The sequence below is a fragment of the Emydura macquarii genome, unplaced genomic scaffold (genome assembly GCF_026122565.2).
Source record: "Emydura macquarii macquarii isolate MOO-44397 ecotype Brisbane River unplaced genomic scaffold, CSIRO-AGI_Emac_v2 contig_1045, whole genome shotgun sequence".
Taxonomy (NCBI): Eukaryota; Metazoa; Chordata; order Testudines; family Chelidae; genus Emydura; species Emydura macquarii.
This window is the reverse complement of record NW_027131182.1, coordinates 573,877-588,809: the sequence shown is the minus strand read 5'-3', so window position 1 is coordinate 588,809 and position 14,933 is coordinate 573,877. Positions and strand designations below refer to the sequence as shown.

The following is a 14,933-nucleotide window of genomic DNA, read 5'->3' as shown; positions in this document are numbered from 1 at the left end:
CCGTGGAGCAAGGCCAGGTGCTGCATCGTCAGACGCGCGGGGCCGGACGCGGCGCGGAGAGCCTCGGGTGTTGGGAGCGGAGCCGAGGCTGGAGGGAAGCCGCTTCTCAGGCGGAGCGCACCGCACGTGAGTGGGGAAGCCGGCGCTAAAGCCTTGGTAGAAGAGCTGGGGCTGGCTCTGGCTTTGGTGCCTAGCAGAGCAGCCAGGTGCCGCCGGCCCTCGAAAGCGGGGCCTTGAGCCGAGACTCTGTCCCTTCCCCCACAGCTCTGCTCCGGGGGGCCCTTGCGTGGGATGGCAAAGGTGCCCTCATGGCGGGCTGGAGGTGGCTTCCCTCCTGTGGGCCCCCGGGGGCAGAAAGGGGCCACAGGGGCATCCAGACAGCTCCTTTCTTCTTCCCAACATTCCCGCCGTGGCTCTGCCCCCTGGCGGCCCACGGGGCTTTGGAGCCCGGCTGAACGGCCCTCGCCGCCTCCCTCTCCGTGCTCGGCTCAGATGCGGGCCCATTACGCTCAATGGGTTGACCTGGTGGCCGCAATTCTTGCCGGCCGCGCTCTCCCCCACACCAGACCCCACTCGGGACGCTGCTCCGCACCCCCGCAGGACGTGAAGGAAGGCTTAATAGTCGAGACGCGGGACAACAAGCCGGGCTCAGTCCTCAGCCTCCGGAGGAGAACGTGCACACCTGGGGGCTGACGGACCTCGCGCCACATCCTCCCACCCATTGCCTCACAGCAACCCCCCCGCCGAGCCCACAACGCTGCACCCAGCCACCGACGGCAGGAGCACCCTTCCACGGGACGAGCGGCACGCTGACCTTTGCTTTGGCTTGCCAGATTTTCACACCGCTTTCTTTGCCAGGGGCTCCAATTTCACCTCCCCTCAACTTCCGGAAAGGGACAGGCAGACGCAGCTCGCCAGGAGAACGTAAAGGGACGACTTCGTCAGCAAGCCGAGGACTGTCTCAGGCCCGCTGAGCCGCACTCAATTGGGTATTTGTCTAGAGGGAGAGCGCCGGTACAGGCCCAAGACCATGTGGGCGCAGCGGAGGGGCGGCTGCCGCCCCGTCACCAGGATGGCCGAGCGGTTAAGGCGTTGGACTCAAGTTCCAGTGGGTGTGAGCCCGCGTGGGTTCGAATCCCACTTCTGGTAGAGCTGGGGCGTCGGCTCTTCTCCTTTGACCAAGTGGTCCGCTTTTCTTTAAGAGAACCCCCTTGCCCCTTCCCCGGAGCGAAGACAGGTGACTAAAAGCGAAGCGAGGACTGAGGTGCACAGAAACGACAGCGCCCCCAAGGAACCTCCCCGACAGGCCCCAGCGAGAATTGAACTCACGACCCCTGGTTTACAAGACCAACGCTCTAACCGCTGAGCTATGGAGCCAGAGCAGCGCCTCTCGCCAAGCACCGCCGCGTGAGTGGGGCTGCGCCGGCCATGGTCGTGCGCTCTGGGCAGCTCGCTAATAGGGTTCCCAAGCAGCGGCTGTTTTGTTGGGCAGCCGAGGTCGGCCTCACCAGAATGGCCGAGCGGTTAAGGCGTTGGATTTAAGTTCCAATAGACGTTTGTCTGCGTGGGTTCGATCCCCACTTCTGGTAGGGCGGGGCGCTCTCCTCCCCGAGGGCTTGCGCTCTAGCCTTTTGGTCCTTTTGCCTCAGAAGGACGGGCGGAAGCGCAACTCTTTCCACCCACCGGTGCCACTAAAAGGAACGAAGCGCTCTGACCACTCAGCCTGGCGGCCAGGCTCCAGCGAGATTTGAACTCACGCCCTCTGGTTTACGAGACCAGCGCTCTAACCCCTGAGCTATGAAGCCAAGGGCCGAAGCCGCTCGCACCCACCCGCCTGAATACAAATGCCACTGTCAGGCTGGGCTGTGGCTGGCCACCAACCCAAAAAGGCTTGGATCCTCGGAGACATCCGGAGATGTTCCTTTTGCCTTGAGAGAGCCTCGGGGGGAGCCCCGGGATGTCGGAGCGCTAAAGGCGTTGGGCTCCCGTTCCGCTAGGCACGTGTCTGCGTGGCATCAGATCTGACTGCGGCCAGCGTGCTGCTCTGCCAGCTCCAGGCGGGCGCCCTTTGTCCTTTTGCTACTCCCGCCCCGCAGAAGCGCTCGCTCTCTGAGACGAGCCTGTGGCGTGAGCTGAGGCGCCAGATGGCGGCCCAGCCTGGGGCGATGTGTAATCTCTCGGGGTGAGAGGGCCTGAGCGCGTCGGAGGCTTTTTCTCCCGGAAGATAAGAACCTTGCGCTCGCTGACGGTCGGGATGGCCGAGCGGGTAAGCTGTTGAGCGGCCCCGCCTAGGGGCCCGGGTGTCTAGCCGCGTGAACCCGGCTGCCCTGGGCAGCTGCCTTTGGACCGACAGGTAGGCTATTGCTTCCCTTCAACCTGCACCCCTCCCACTTCTCCCCCAGCCCGCCCCAAAGCCAAAGCCAACCAAAAACCACCAGCGAGCAAAGCCACCGGGAAGACCCGTGGCCCCAGAAGCTGCAGATTTGCCTAGGCCCTAGCAAGAGCGGAGCTCGTGCCCCCTTCGTGCCGGGACAACTGCCGTGGAGCAAGGCCAGGTGCTGCATCGTCAGACGCGCGGGGCCGGACGCGGCGCGGAGAGCCTCGGGTGTTGGGAGCGGAGCCGAGGCTGGAGGGAAGCCGCTTCTCAGGCGGAGCGCACCGCACGTGAGTGGGGAAGCCGGCGCTAAAGCCTTGGTAGAAGAGCTGGGGCTGGCTCTGGCTTTGGTGCCTAGCAGAGCAGCCAGGTGCCGCCGGCCCTCGAAAGCGGGGCCTTGAGCCGAGACTCTGTCCCTTCCCCCACAGCTCTGCTCCGGGGGGCCCTTGCGTGGGATGGCAAAGGTGCCCTCATGGCGGGCTGGAGGTGGCTTCCCTCCTGTGGGCCCCCGGGGGCAGAAAGGGGCCACAGGGGCATCCAGACAGCTCCTTTCTTCTTCCCAACATTCCCGCCGTGGCTCTGCCCCCTGGCGGCCCACGGGGCTTTGGAGCCCGGCTGAACGGCCCTCGCCGCCTCCCTCTCCGTGCTCGGCTCAGATGCGGGCCCATTACGCTCAATGGGTTGACCTGGTGGCCGCAATTCTTGCCGGCCGCGCTCTCCCCCACACCAGACCCCACTCGGGACGCTGCTCCGCACCCCCGCAGGACGTGAAGGAAGGCTTAATAGTCGAGACGCGGGACAACAAGCCGGGCTCAGTCCTCAGCCTCCGGAGGAGAACGTGCACACCTGGGGGCTGACGGACCTCGCGCCACATCCTCCCACCCATTGCCTCACAGCAACCCCCCCGCCGAGCCCACAACGCTGCACCCAGCCACCGACGGCAGGAGCACCCTTCCACGGGACGAGCGGCACGCTGACCTTTGCTTTGGCTTGCCAGATTTTCACACCGCTTTCTTTGCCAGGGGCTCCAATTTCACCTCCCCTCAACTTCCGGAAAGGGACAGGCAGACGCAGCTCGCCAGGAGAACGTAAAGGGACGACTTCGTCAGCAAGCCGAGGACTGTCTCAGGCCCGCTGAGCCGCACTCAATTGGGTATTTGTCTAGAGGGAGAGCGCCGGTACAGGCCCAAGACCATGTGGGCGCAGCGGAGGGGCGGCTGCCGCCCCGTCACCAGGATGGCCGAGCGGTTAAGGCGTTGGACTCAAGTTCCAGTGGGTGTGAGCCCGCGTGGGTTCGAATCCCACTTCTGGTAGAGCTGGGGCGTCGGCTCTTCTCCTTTGACCAAGTGGTCCGCTTTTCTTTAAGAGAACCCCCTTGCCCCTTCCCCGGAGCGAAGACAGGTGACTAAAAGCGAAGCGAGGACTGAGGTGCACAGAAACGACAGCGCCCCCAAGGAACCTCCCCGACAGGCCCCAGCGAGAATTGAACTCACGACCCCTGGTTTACAAGACCAACGCTCTAACCGCTGAGCTATGGAGCCAGAGCAGCGCCTCTCGCCAAGCACCGCCGCGTGAGTGGGGCTGCGCCGGCCATGGTCGTGCGCTCTGGGCAGCTCGCTAATAGGGTTCCCAAGCAGCGGCTGTTTTGTTGGGCAGCCGAGGTCGGCCTCACCAGAATGGCCGAGCGGTTAAGGCGTTGGATTTAAGTTCCAATAGACGTTTGTCTGCGTGGGTTCGATCCCCACTTCTGGTAGGGCGGGGCGCTCTCCTCCCCGAGGGCTTGCGCTCTAGCCTTTTGGTCCTTTTGCCTCAGAAGGACGGGCGGAAGCGCAACTCTTTCCACCCACCGGTGCCACTAAAAGGAACGAAGCGCTCTGACCACTCAGCCTGGCGGCCAGGCTCCAGCGAGATTTGAACTCACGCCCTCTGGTTTACGAGACCAGCGCTCTAACCCCTGAGCTATGAAGCCAAGGGCCGAAGCCGCTCGCACCCACCCGCCTGAATACAAATGCCACTGTCAGGCTGGGCTGTGGCTGGCCACCAACCCAAAAAGGCTTGGATCCTCGGAGACATCCGGAGATGTTCCTTTTGCCTTGAGAGAGCCTCGGGGGGAGCCCCGGGATGTCGGAGCGCTAAAGGCGTTGGGCTCCCGTTCCGCTAGGCACGTGTCTGCGTGGCATCAGATCTGACTGCGGCCAGCGTGCTGCTCTGCCAGCTCCAGGCGGGCGCCCTTTGTCCTTTTGCTACTCCCGCCCCGCAGAAGCGCTCGCTCTCTGAGACGAGCCTGTGGCGTGAGCTGAGGCGCCAGATGGCGGCCCAGCCTGGGGCGATGTGTAATCTCTCGGGGTGAGAGGGCCTGAGCGCGTCGGAGGCTTTTTCTCCCGGAAGATAAGAACCTTGCGCTCGCTGACGGTCGGGATGGCCGAGCGGGTAAGCTGTTGAGCGGCCCCGCCTAGGGGCCCGGGTGTCTAGCCGCGTGAACCCGGCTGCCCTGGGCAGCTGCCTTTGGACCGACAGGTAGGCTATTGCTTCCCTTCAACCTGCACCCCTCCCACTTCTCCCCCAGCCCGCCCCAAAGCCAAAGCCAACCAAAAACCACCAGCGAGCAAAGCCACCGGGAAGACCCGTGGCCCCAGAAGCTGCAGATTTGCCTAGGCCCTAGCAAGAGCGGAGCTCGTGCCCCCTTCGTGCCGGGACAACTGCCGTGGAGCAAGGCCAGGTGCTGCATCGTCAGACGCGCGGGGCCGGACGCGGCGCGGAGAGCCTCGGGTGTTGGGAGCGGAGCCGAGGCTGGAGGGAAGCCGCTTCTCAGGCGGAGCGCACCGCACGTGAGTGGGGAAGCCGGCGCTAAAGCCTTGGTAGAAGAGCTGGGGCTGGCTCTGGCTTTGGTGCCTAGCAGAGCAGCCAGGTGCCGCCGGCCCTCGAAAGCGGGGCCTTGAGCCGAGACTCTGTCCCTTCCCCCACAGCTCTGCTCCGGGGGGCCCTTGCGTGGGATGGCAAAGGTGCCCTCATGGCGGGCTGGAGGTGGCTTCCCTCCTGTGGGCCCCCGGGGGCAGAAAGGGGCCACAGGGGCATCCAGACAGCTCCTTTCTTCTTCCCAACATTCCCGCCGTGGCTCTGCCCCCTGGCGGCCCACGGGGCTTTGGAGCCCGGCTGAACGGCCCTCGCCGCCTCCCTCTCCGTGCTCGGCTCAGATGCGGGCCCATTACGCTCAATGGGTTGACCTGGTGGCCGCAATTCTTGCCGGCCGCGCTCTCCCCCACACCAGACCCCACTCGGGACGCTGCTCCGCACCCCCGCAGGACGTGAAGGAAGGCTTAATAGTCGAGACGCGGGACAACAAGCCGGGCTCAGTCCTCAGCCTCCGGAGGAGAACGTGCACACCTGGGGGCTGACGGACCTCGCGCCACATCCTCCCACCCATTGCCTCACAGCAACCCCCCCGCCGAGCCCACAACGCTGCACCCAGCCACCGACGGCAGGAGCACCCTTCCACGGGACGAGCGGCACGCTGACCTTTGCTTTGGCTTGCCAGATTTTCACACCGCTTTCTTTGCCAGGGGCTCCAATTTCACCTCCCCTCAACTTCCGGAAAGGGACAGGCAGACGCAGCTCGCCAGGAGAACGTAAAGGGACGACTTCGTCAGCAAGCCGAGGACTGTCTCAGGCCCGCTGAGCCGCACTCAATTGGGTATTTGTCTAGAGGGAGAGCGCCGGTACAGGCCCAAGACCATGTGGGCGCAGCGGAGGGGCGGCTGCCGCCCCGTCACCAGGATGGCCGAGCGGTTAAGGCGTTGGACTCAAGTTCCAGTGGGTGTGAGCCCGCGTGGGTTCGAATCCCACTTCTGGTAGAGCTGGGGCGTCGGCTCTTCTCCTTTGACCAAGTGGTCCGCTTTTCTTTAAGAGAACCCCCTTGCCCCTTCCCCGGAGCGAAGACAGGTGACTAAAAGCGAAGCGAGGACTGAGGTGCACAGAAACGACAGCGCCCCCAAGGAACCTCCCCGACAGGCCCCAGCGAGAATTGAACTCACGACCCCTGGTTTACAAGACCAACGCTCTAACCACTGAGCTATGGAGCCAGAGCAGCGCCTCTCGCCAAGCACCGCCGCGTGAGTGGGGCTGCGCCGGCCATGGTCGTGCGCTCTGGGCAGCTCGCTAATAGGGTTCCCAAGCAGCGGCTGTTTTGTTGGGCAGCCGAGGTCGGCCTCACCAGAATGGCCGAGCGGTTAAGGCGTTGGATTTAAGTTCCAATAGACGTTTGTCTGCGTGGGTTCGATCCCCACTTCTGGTAGGGCGGGGCGCTCTCCTCCCCGAGGGCTTGCGCTCTAGCCTTTTGGTCCTTTTGCCTCAGAAGGACGGGCGGAAGCGCAACTCTTTCCACCCACCGGTGCCACTAAAAGGAACGAAGCGCTCTGACCACTCAGCCTGGCGGCCAGGCTCCAGCGAGATTTGAACTCACGCCCTCTGGTTTACGAGACCAGCGCTCTAACCCCTGAGCTATGAAGCCAAGGGCCGAAGCCGCTCGCACCCACCCGCCTGAATACAAATGCCACTGTCAGGCTGGGCTGTGGCTGGCCACCAACCCAAAAAGGCTTGGATCCTCGGAGACATCCGGAGATGTTCCTTTTGCCTTGAGAGAGCCTCGGGGGGAGCCCCGGGATGTCGGAGCGCTAAAGGCGTTGGGCTCCCGTTCCGCTAGGCACGTGTCTGCGTGGCATCAGATCTGACTGCGGCCAGCGTGCTGCTCTGCCAGCTCCAGGCGGGCGCCCTTTGTCCTTTTGCTACTCCCGCCCCGCAGAAGCGCTCGCTCTCTGAGACGAGCCTGTGGCGTGAGCTGAGGCGCCAGATGGCGGCCCAGCCTGGGGCGATGTGTAATCTCTCGGGGTGAGAGGGCCTGAGCGCGTCGGAGGCTTTTTCTCCCGGAAGATAAGAACCTTGCGCTCGCTGACGGTCGGGATGGCCGAGCGGGTAAGCTGTTGAGCGGCCCCGCCTAGGGGCCCGGGTGTCTAGCCGCGTGAACCCGGCTGCCCTGGGCAGCTGCCTTTGGACCGACAGGTAGGCTATTGCTTCCCTTCAACCTGCACCCCTCCCACTTCTCCCCCAGCCCGCCCCAAAGCCAAAGCCAACCAAAAACCACCAGCGAGCAAAGCCACCGGGAAGACCCGTGGCCCCAGAAGCTGCAGATTTGCCTAGGCCCTAGCAAGAGCGGAGCTCGTGCCCCCTTCGTGCCGGGACAACTGCCGTGGAGCAAGGCCAGGTGCTGCATCGTCAGACGCGCGGGGCCGGACGCGGCGCGGAGAGCCTCGGGTGTTGGGAGCGGAGCCGAGGCTGGAGGGAAGCCGCTTCTCAGGCGGAGCGCACCGCACGTGAGTGGGGAAGCCGGCGCTAAAGCCTTGGTAGAAGAGCTGGGGCTGGCTCTGGCTTTGGTGCCTAGCAGAGCAGCCAGGTGCCGCCGGCCCTCGAAAGCGGGGCCTTGAGCCGAGACTCTGTCCCTTCCCCCACAGCTCTGCTCCGGGGGGCCCTTGCGTGGGATGGCAAAGGTGCCCTCATGGCGGGCTGGAGGTGGCTTCCCTCCTGTGGGCCCCCGGGGGCAGAAAGGGGCCACAGGGGCATCCAGACAGCTCCTTTCTTCTTCCCAACATTCCCGCCGTGGCTCTGCCCCCTGGCGGCCCACGGGGCTTTGGAGCCCGGCTGAACGGCCCTCGCCGCCTCCCTCTCCGTGCTCGGCTCAGATGCGGGCCCATTACGCTCAATGGGTTGACCTGGTGGCCGCAATTCTTGCCGGCCGCGCTCTCCCCCACACCAGACCCCACTCGGGACGCTGCTCCGCACCCCCGCAGGACGTGAAGGAAGGCTTAATAGTCGAGACGCGGGACAACAAGCCGGGCTCAGTCCTCAGCCTCCGGAGGAGAACGTGCACACCTGGGGGCTGACGGACCTCGCGCCACATCCTCCCACCCATTGCCTCACAGCAACCCCCCCGCCGAGCCCACAACGCTGCACCCAGCCACCGACGGCAGGAGCACCCTTCCACGGGACGAGCGGCACGCTGACCTTTGCTTTGGCTTGCCAGATTTTCACACCGCTTTCTTTGCCAGGGGCTCCAATTTCACCTCCCCTCAACTTCCGGAAAGGGACAGGCAGACGCAGCTCGCCAGGAGAACGTAAAGGGACGACTTCGTCAGCAAGCCGAGGACTGTCTCAGGCCCGCTGAGCCGCACTCAATTGGGTATTTGTCTAGAGGGAGAGCGCCGGTACAGGCCCAAGACCATGTGGGCGCAGCGGAGGGGCGGCTGCCGCCCCGTCACCAGGATGGCCGAGCGGTTAAGGCGTTGGACTCAAGTTCCAGTGGGTGTGAGCCCGCGTGGGTTCGAATCCCACTTCTGGTAGAGCTGGGGCGTCGGCTCTTCTCCTTTGACCAAGTGGTCCGCTTTTCTTTAAGAGAACCCCCTTGCCCCTTCCCCGGAGCGAAGACAGGTGACTAAAAGCGAAGCGAGGACTGAGGTGCACAGAAACGACAGCGCCCCCAAGGAACCTCCCCGACAGGCCCCAGCGAGAATTGAACTCACGACCCCTGGTTTACAAGACCAACGCTCTAACCGCTGAGCTATGGAGCCAGAGCAGCGCCTCTCGCCAAGCACCGCCGCGTGAGTGGGGCTGCGCCGGCCATGGTCGTGCGCTCTGGGCAGCTCGCTAATAGGGTTCCCAAGCAGCGGCTGTTTTGTTGGGCAGCCGAGGTCGGCCTCACCAGAATGGCCGAGCGGTTAAGGCGTTGGATTTAAGTTCCAATAGACGTTTGTCTGCGTGGGTTCGATCCCCACTTCTGGTAGGGCGGGGCGCTCTCCTCCCCGAGGGCTTGCGCTCTAGCCTTTTGGTCCTTTTGCCTCAGAAGGACGGGCGGAAGCGCAACTCTTTCCACCCACCGGTGCCACTAAAAGGAACGAAGCGCTCTGACCACTCAGCCTGGCGGCCAGGCTCCAGCGAGATTTGAACTCACGCCCTCTGGTTTACGAGACCAGCGCTCTAACCCCTGAGCTATGAAGCCAAGGGCCGAAGCCGCTCGCACCCACCCGCCTGAATACAAATGCCACTGTCAGGCTGGGCTGTGGCTGGCCACCAACCCAAAAAGGCTTGGATCCTCGGAGACATCCGGAGATGTTCCTTTTGCCTTGAGAGAGCCTCGGGGGGAGCCCCGGGATGTCGGAGCGCTAAAGGCGTTGGGCTCCCGTTCCGCTAGGCACGTGTCTGCGTGGCATCAGATCTGACTGCGGCCAGCGTGCTGCTCTGCCAGCTCCAGGCGGGCGCCCTTTGTCCTTTTGCTACTCCCGCCCCGCAGAAGCGCTCGCTCTCTGAGACGAGCCTGTGGCGTGAGCTGAGGCGCCAGATGGCGGCCCAGCCTGGGGCGATGTGTAATCTCTCGGGGTGAGAGGGCCTGAGCGCGTCGGAGGCTTTTTCTCCCGGAAGATAAGAACCTTGCGCTCGCTGACGGTCGGGATGGCCGAGCGGGTAAGCTGTTGAGCGGCCCCGCCTAGGGGCCCGGGTGTCTAGCCGCGTGAACCCGGCTGCCCTGGGCAGCTGCCTTTGGACCGACAGGTAGGCTATTGCTTCCCTTCAACCTGCACCCCTCCCACTTCTCCCCCAGCCCGCCCCAAAGCCAAAGCCAACCAAAAACCACCAGCGAGCAAAGCCACCGGGAAGACCCGTGGCCCCAGAAGCTGCAGATTTGCCTAGGCCCTAGCAAGAGCGGAGCTCGTGCCCCCTTCGTGCCGGGACAACTGCCGTGGAGCAAGGCCAGGTGCTGCATCGTCAGACGCGCGGGGCCGGACGCGGCGCGGAGAGCCTCGGGTGTTGGGAGCGGAGCCGAGGCTGGAGGGAAGCCGCTTCTCAGGCGGAGCGCACCGCACGTGAGTGGGGAAGCCGGCGCTAAAGCCTTGGTAGAAGAGCTGGGGCTGGCTCTGGCTTTGGTGCCTAGCAGAGCAGCCAGGTGCCGCCGGCCCTCGAAAGCGGGGCCTTGAGCCGAGACTCTGTCCCTTCCCCCACAGCTCTGCTCCGGGGGGCCCTTGCGTGGGATGGCAAAGGTGCCCTCATGGCGGGCTGGAGGTGGCTTCCCTCCTGTGGGCCCCCGGGGGCAGAAAGGGGCCACAGGGGCATCCAGACAGCTCCTTTCTTCTTCCCAACATTCCCGCCGTGGCTCTGCCCCCTGGCGGCCCACGGGGCTTTGGAGCCCGGCTGAACGGCCCTCGCCGCCTCCCTCTCCGTGCTCGGCTCAGATGCGGGCCCATTACGCTCAATGGGTTGACCTGGTGGCCGCAATTCTTGCCGGCCGCGCTCTCCCCCACACCAGACCCCACTCGGGACGCTGCTCCGCACCCCCGCAGGACGTGAAGGAAGGCTTAATAGTCGAGACGCGGGACAACAAGCCGGGCTCAGTCCTCAGCCTCCGGAGGAGAACGTGCACACCTGGGGGCTGACGGACCTCGCGCCACATCCTCCCACCCATTGCCTCACAGCAACCCCCCCGCCGAGCCCACAACGCTGCACCCAGCCACCGACGGCAGGAGCACCCTTCCACGGGACGAGCGGCACGCTGACCTTTGCTTTGGCTTGCCAGATTTTCACACCGCTTTCTTTGCCAGGGGCTCCAATTTCACCTCCCCTCAACTTCCGGAAAGGGACAGGCAGACGCAGCTCGCCAGGAGAACGTAAAGGGACGACTTCGTCAGCAAGCCGAGGACTGTCTCAGGCCCGCTGAGCCGCACTCAATTGGGTATTTGTCTAGAGGGAGAGCGCCGGTACAGGCCCAAGACCATGTGGGCGCAGCGGAGGGGCGGCTGCCGCCCCGTCACCAGGATGGCCGAGCGGTTAAGGCGTTGGACTCAAGTTCCAGTGGGTGTGAGCCCGCGTGGGTTCGAATCCCACTTCTGGTAGAGCTGGGGCGTCGGCTCTTCTCCTTTGACCAAGTGGTCCGCTTTTCTTTAAGAGAACCCCCTTGCCCCTTCCCCGGAGCGAAGACAGGTGACTAAAAGCGAAGCGAGGACTGAGGTGCACAGAAACGACAGCGCCCCCAAGGAACCTCCCCGACAGGCCCCAGCGAGAATTGAACTCACGACCCCTGGTTTACAAGACCAACGCTCTAACCGCTGAGCTATGGAGCCAGAGCAGCGCCTCTCGCCAAGCACCACTGTGTGAGTGGGGCTGCGCCAGCCATGGTCGTGCGCTCTGGGCAGCTCGCTAATAGGGTTCCCAAGCAGCGGCTGTTTTGTTGGGCAGCCGAGGTCGGCCTCACCAGAATGGCCGAGCGGTTAAGGCGTTGGATTTAAGTTCCAATAGACGTTTGTCTGCGTGGGTTCGATCCCCACTTCTGGTAGGGTGGGGTGCTCTCCTCCCCGAGGGCTTGCGCTCTAGCCTTTTGGTCCTTTTGCCTCAGAAGGACGGGCGGAAGCGCAACTCTTTCCACCCACCGGTGCCACTAAAAGGAACGAAGCGCTCTGACCACTCAGCCTGGCGGCCAGGCTCCAGCGAGATTTGAACTCACGCCCTCTGGTTTACAAGACCAGCGCTCTAACCCCTGAGCTATGAAGCCAAGGGCCGAAGCCGCTCGCACCCACCCGCCTGAATACAAATGCCACTGTCAGGCTGGGCTGTGGCTGGCCACCAACCCAAAAAGGCTTGGATCCTCGGAGACATCCGGAGATGTTCCTTTTGCCTTGAGAGAGCCTCGGGGGGAGCCCCGGGATGTCGGAGCGCTAAAGGCGTTGGGCTCCCGTTCCGCTAGGCACGTGTCTGCGTGGCATCAGATCTGACTGCGGCCAGCGTGCTGCTCTGCCAGCTCCAGGCGGGCGCCCTTTGTCCTTTTGCTACTCCCGCCCCGCAGAAGCGCTCGCTCTCTGAGACGAGCCTGTGGCGTGAGCTGAGGCGCCAGATGGCGGCCCAGCCTGGGGCGATGTGTAATCTCTCGGGGTGAGAGGGCCTGAGCGCGTCGGAGGCTTTTTCTCCCGGAAGATAAGAACCTTGCGCTCGCTGACGGTCGGGATGGCCGAGCGGGTAAGCTGTTGAGCGGCCCCGCCTAGGGGCCCGGGTGTCTAGCCGCGTGAACCCGGCTGCCCTGGGCAGCTGCCTTTGGACCGACAGGTAGGCTATTGCTTCCCTTCAACCTGCACCCCTCCCACTTCTCCCCCAGCCCGCCCCAAAGCCAAAGCCAACCAAAAACCACCAGCGAGCAAAGCCACCGGGAAGACCCGTGGCCCCAGAAGCTGCAGATTTGCCTAGGCCCTAGCAAGAGCGGAGCTCGTGCCCCCTTCGTGCCGGGACAACTGCCGTGGAGCAAGGCCAGGTGCTTCATCGTCAGACGCGCGGGGCCGGTCGCAGCCTGGGGCGGTGTGTAATCTCTCAGGGTGAGAGGGCCTGAGCATGTCGGAGGCTTTTCTCCCGGAAGAAATAACTCTTTCCACCCACCAGTGCCACTAAAGGGAGCAATGCGCTCTGACCACTCAGCCTGGCAGCCAGTCTCCAGCGAGATTCACCTGGGGAATCGAAGTGGTCAGTCCGAGCCCCTGTCCAGCGTTAGCAACTTTCCCGGTTCTCCTCTGAAACCCCTCTCGCTCTCAGCAGGAGCAGTAGCAGCTGTCCTCTTCCACAGGCCAGGTCACTCAGCGTCCCCCCATTTGCCAGGTACCATCCTTCAATTCCCTGTCACCACCACAGTGAGCCAGGCAGTCTTCACATTCACCGTCCCGCATCTGGTCTGTGCCACGCCTATGGTGGCTGGTAAAGGAAGCCGAGCCAGCCCTCTAGTCCGGGGACCCTGGGGCCTGCCGTTCCGGACTTTCCTCTCACCGCTCCCTCCCTCGACTGCTTCCAATTTCCCTCTGCATTTTGGGCGTACCAGCTCCATACCCTCTGCCCAGGGAGTGACTACCCCTGAGCAGCAGCAACCCGTCTCCGCGGCAAGCAGAAGCTTCGTGGCTTTCTTGGCCCCGCCTTTTCCTGCCCAGCTGAGCTTGTTTGCACTCCATGTCTGCTCCCCTCCAGGTGCAGCCTATTGCCTCTTAATAGTCCTACCCGGCTGCTTCAGCTCCCTTCAGTCCTATGTGGCTTGGGCAGCACAGCGCAGTTAGCCTTGTCTTCCGTTCATTCATAGGCCTCATGAGGGGGGAGATCCCAGGCAAGGCTTGTTCATCTAGGGGCATGATGCTTGCTTTGGGAGCAAGAAGTCCCTGCTTCAAATCCTGGACAAGCCCTGATAAGGGGGCGGTGGGAGGATCTTCCCTCTTTCACGGGTTAAGGTTTGCCTTAGGTTTTACTCCACATTCCTGCCAAGCCACGGCTGCCTTACCGTCTGAATTAGCTGTCGGCTTCAGCTAGCTCCCGACGGAAGCTATGGCTGCAGAGGGCAAGCCTGGCTATGCGCCTCCCCCGGGGTGGAAGGAGGGGCTTCAGCTGACCCCACAAGGGGACTGGGGCCCTGGGGCGGGAAGGGAGAGCCTGGGCGGGGGCCTCGCCTTCTGCTGGTAGCGGGAGATTGAGGTGGTGGCTCGGGGAATCAGACTCTCGGTCACCGATTTGAGCCATTTCACCCAATGGACTGACCTGGTGGCCGGAATTCTCTCCGGCCGGAGTGCGCTCCCCGAACGTTGCCCTGGAGGGTCCGTGCTTCCTGGCGCATGCCACATGGGGGAGGGCGTGGGGCTTAAGTGTCCAGCTGCAGCACAGGGTGGCGAGGTTTTTTAACGGACACCCCTAAAAGGGGGACAGGCTTAAGGGGCGGCCTACGCGGGTTGAGGCTGAGAGGTCCCTGGAGGCCTTCCGTCCTCAGGCCAGAGGCACAGGCCCTGACCCCGAAGGCCAGAATGAAGCACCCTGCTCACCCACAGAGGAGAACTCTTTCCCCTTTCTTTAGTTTTCCTTCTACCCGCTCCCCCACTCATTTCTTCTGGGCTCAAAGCACTCCATCCCAGGTGGCGAAGCTGCAGGCACTGGATGATCACCACCCGTAGCCCACCGCACGCAAGGGAATCTTGCCCAGGATGTTGTGGCACTGTAGGAGCGCCACTGAGAGGTGGTGAAACATGAGACCTCCAGTCGTCTCTTGTTTTTGGCCCGCGACTGCTGAGGCCTGACCATTGCAGCAAGGGCGAACGTGGCTTGTCGATCTCGAGGTACGATTTTCACTTCGGGCGCGAGAGGTCCAGGGCTCAACTCCTCGAAAAGCCCTCCCCAAGGGTGTGTTTGCTGCTCTGCCTTCACATTTGCAGACTCGCTCTGGCTGCTGGTTATTTTTTTGGCAACTCCTGGGGAACGTCGCTTTAGCGATAGTTCCCAAGGGATTTGGCGGACTAAGCCATGAGTCTACTTTTGCCTGAGATTTTCTCCCAAAACGGGGTGGCGACGTGAGCTTTCTTAGGGTGTCAATTTGGTTTGTCGACTCAGGGTTGTGATGGAGCGACGGCGGAGATGACCTTGGGAAGGTGAAGCTAGGCGCAGTAGTTTTCAGCTTCCTGGAGACAGCGGCCTGCTCTTCCTGCCGAGCTTCTGAGGCATGCCGAGAGCTGCCTCTGCA

General features: G+C 63.5%; 20 non-coding genes across 20 annotated transcripts; 10 read left to right on the top strand and 10 right to left on the bottom strand.

Moving 5' to 3' along the window:
* Positions 1–1,066: 1,066 nt before the first annotated feature.
* On the top strand, positions 1,067–1,149 carry TRNAL-CAA (transfer RNA leucine (anticodon CAA)). Its single transcript has one exon. It is a non-coding gene; the product is annotated as a tRNA-Leu (tRNA).
* A 155-nt stretch (positions 1,150–1,304) lies between these two features.
* Positions 1,305–1,377, bottom strand: TRNAT-UGU (transfer RNA threonine (anticodon UGU)). The gene has a single exon. It is a non-coding gene; the product is annotated as a tRNA-Thr (tRNA).
* Positions 1,378–1,506: 129 nt separating this feature from the next.
* Positions 1,507–1,589, top strand: TRNAL-UAA (transfer RNA leucine (anticodon UAA)). The gene has a single exon. It is a non-coding gene; the product is annotated as a tRNA-Leu (tRNA).
* A 143-nt stretch (positions 1,590–1,732) lies between these two features.
* On the bottom strand, positions 1,733–1,805 carry TRNAT-CGU (transfer RNA threonine (anticodon CGU)). The gene has a single exon. It is a non-coding gene; the product is annotated as a tRNA-Thr (tRNA).
* Positions 1,806–3,604: 1,799 nt separating this feature from the next.
* TRNAL-CAA (transfer RNA leucine (anticodon CAA)) lies at positions 3,605–3,687 on the top strand. The gene has a single exon. It is a non-coding gene; the product is annotated as a tRNA-Leu (tRNA).
* A 155-nt stretch (positions 3,688–3,842) lies between these two features.
* TRNAT-UGU (transfer RNA threonine (anticodon UGU)) lies at positions 3,843–3,915 on the bottom strand. Its single transcript has one exon. It is a non-coding gene; the product is annotated as a tRNA-Thr (tRNA).
* Positions 3,916–4,044: 129 nt separating this feature from the next.
* Positions 4,045–4,127, top strand: TRNAL-UAA (transfer RNA leucine (anticodon UAA)). The gene has a single exon. It is a non-coding gene; the product is annotated as a tRNA-Leu (tRNA).
* Positions 4,128–4,270: 143 nt separating this feature from the next.
* On the bottom strand, positions 4,271–4,343 carry TRNAT-CGU (transfer RNA threonine (anticodon CGU)). Its single transcript has one exon. It is a non-coding gene; the product is annotated as a tRNA-Thr (tRNA).
* Positions 4,344–6,142: 1,799 nt separating this feature from the next.
* TRNAL-CAA (transfer RNA leucine (anticodon CAA)) lies at positions 6,143–6,225 on the top strand. Its single transcript has one exon. It is a non-coding gene; the product is annotated as a tRNA-Leu (tRNA).
* Positions 6,226–6,380: 155 nt separating this feature from the next.
* On the bottom strand, positions 6,381–6,453 carry TRNAT-UGU (transfer RNA threonine (anticodon UGU)). Its single transcript has one exon. It is a non-coding gene; the product is annotated as a tRNA-Thr (tRNA).
* Positions 6,454–6,582: 129 nt separating this feature from the next.
* On the top strand, positions 6,583–6,665 carry TRNAL-UAA (transfer RNA leucine (anticodon UAA)). Its single transcript has one exon. It is a non-coding gene; the product is annotated as a tRNA-Leu (tRNA).
* A 143-nt stretch (positions 6,666–6,808) lies between these two features.
* Positions 6,809–6,881, bottom strand: TRNAT-CGU (transfer RNA threonine (anticodon CGU)). Its single transcript has one exon. It is a non-coding gene; the product is annotated as a tRNA-Thr (tRNA).
* A 1,799-nt stretch (positions 6,882–8,680) lies between these two features.
* On the top strand, positions 8,681–8,763 carry TRNAL-CAA (transfer RNA leucine (anticodon CAA)). The gene has a single exon. It is a non-coding gene; the product is annotated as a tRNA-Leu (tRNA).
* Positions 8,764–8,918: 155 nt separating this feature from the next.
* Positions 8,919–8,991, bottom strand: TRNAT-UGU (transfer RNA threonine (anticodon UGU)). Its single transcript has one exon. It is a non-coding gene; the product is annotated as a tRNA-Thr (tRNA).
* Positions 8,992–9,120: 129 nt separating this feature from the next.
* TRNAL-UAA (transfer RNA leucine (anticodon UAA)) lies at positions 9,121–9,203 on the top strand. Its single transcript has one exon. It is a non-coding gene; the product is annotated as a tRNA-Leu (tRNA).
* A 143-nt stretch (positions 9,204–9,346) lies between these two features.
* Positions 9,347–9,419, bottom strand: TRNAT-CGU (transfer RNA threonine (anticodon CGU)). The gene has a single exon. It is a non-coding gene; the product is annotated as a tRNA-Thr (tRNA).
* Positions 9,420–11,218: 1,799 nt separating this feature from the next.
* TRNAL-CAA (transfer RNA leucine (anticodon CAA)) lies at positions 11,219–11,301 on the top strand. The gene has a single exon. It is a non-coding gene; the product is annotated as a tRNA-Leu (tRNA).
* A 155-nt stretch (positions 11,302–11,456) lies between these two features.
* TRNAT-UGU (transfer RNA threonine (anticodon UGU)) lies at positions 11,457–11,529 on the bottom strand. The gene has a single exon. It is a non-coding gene; the product is annotated as a tRNA-Thr (tRNA).
* Positions 11,530–11,658: 129 nt separating this feature from the next.
* Positions 11,659–11,741, top strand: TRNAL-UAA (transfer RNA leucine (anticodon UAA)). The gene has a single exon. It is a non-coding gene; the product is annotated as a tRNA-Leu (tRNA).
* Positions 11,742–11,884: 143 nt separating this feature from the next.
* TRNAT-UGU (transfer RNA threonine (anticodon UGU)) lies at positions 11,885–11,957 on the bottom strand. Its single transcript has one exon. It is a non-coding gene; the product is annotated as a tRNA-Thr (tRNA).
* Between the last annotated feature and the right edge of the window lie 2,976 nt (positions 11,958–14,933).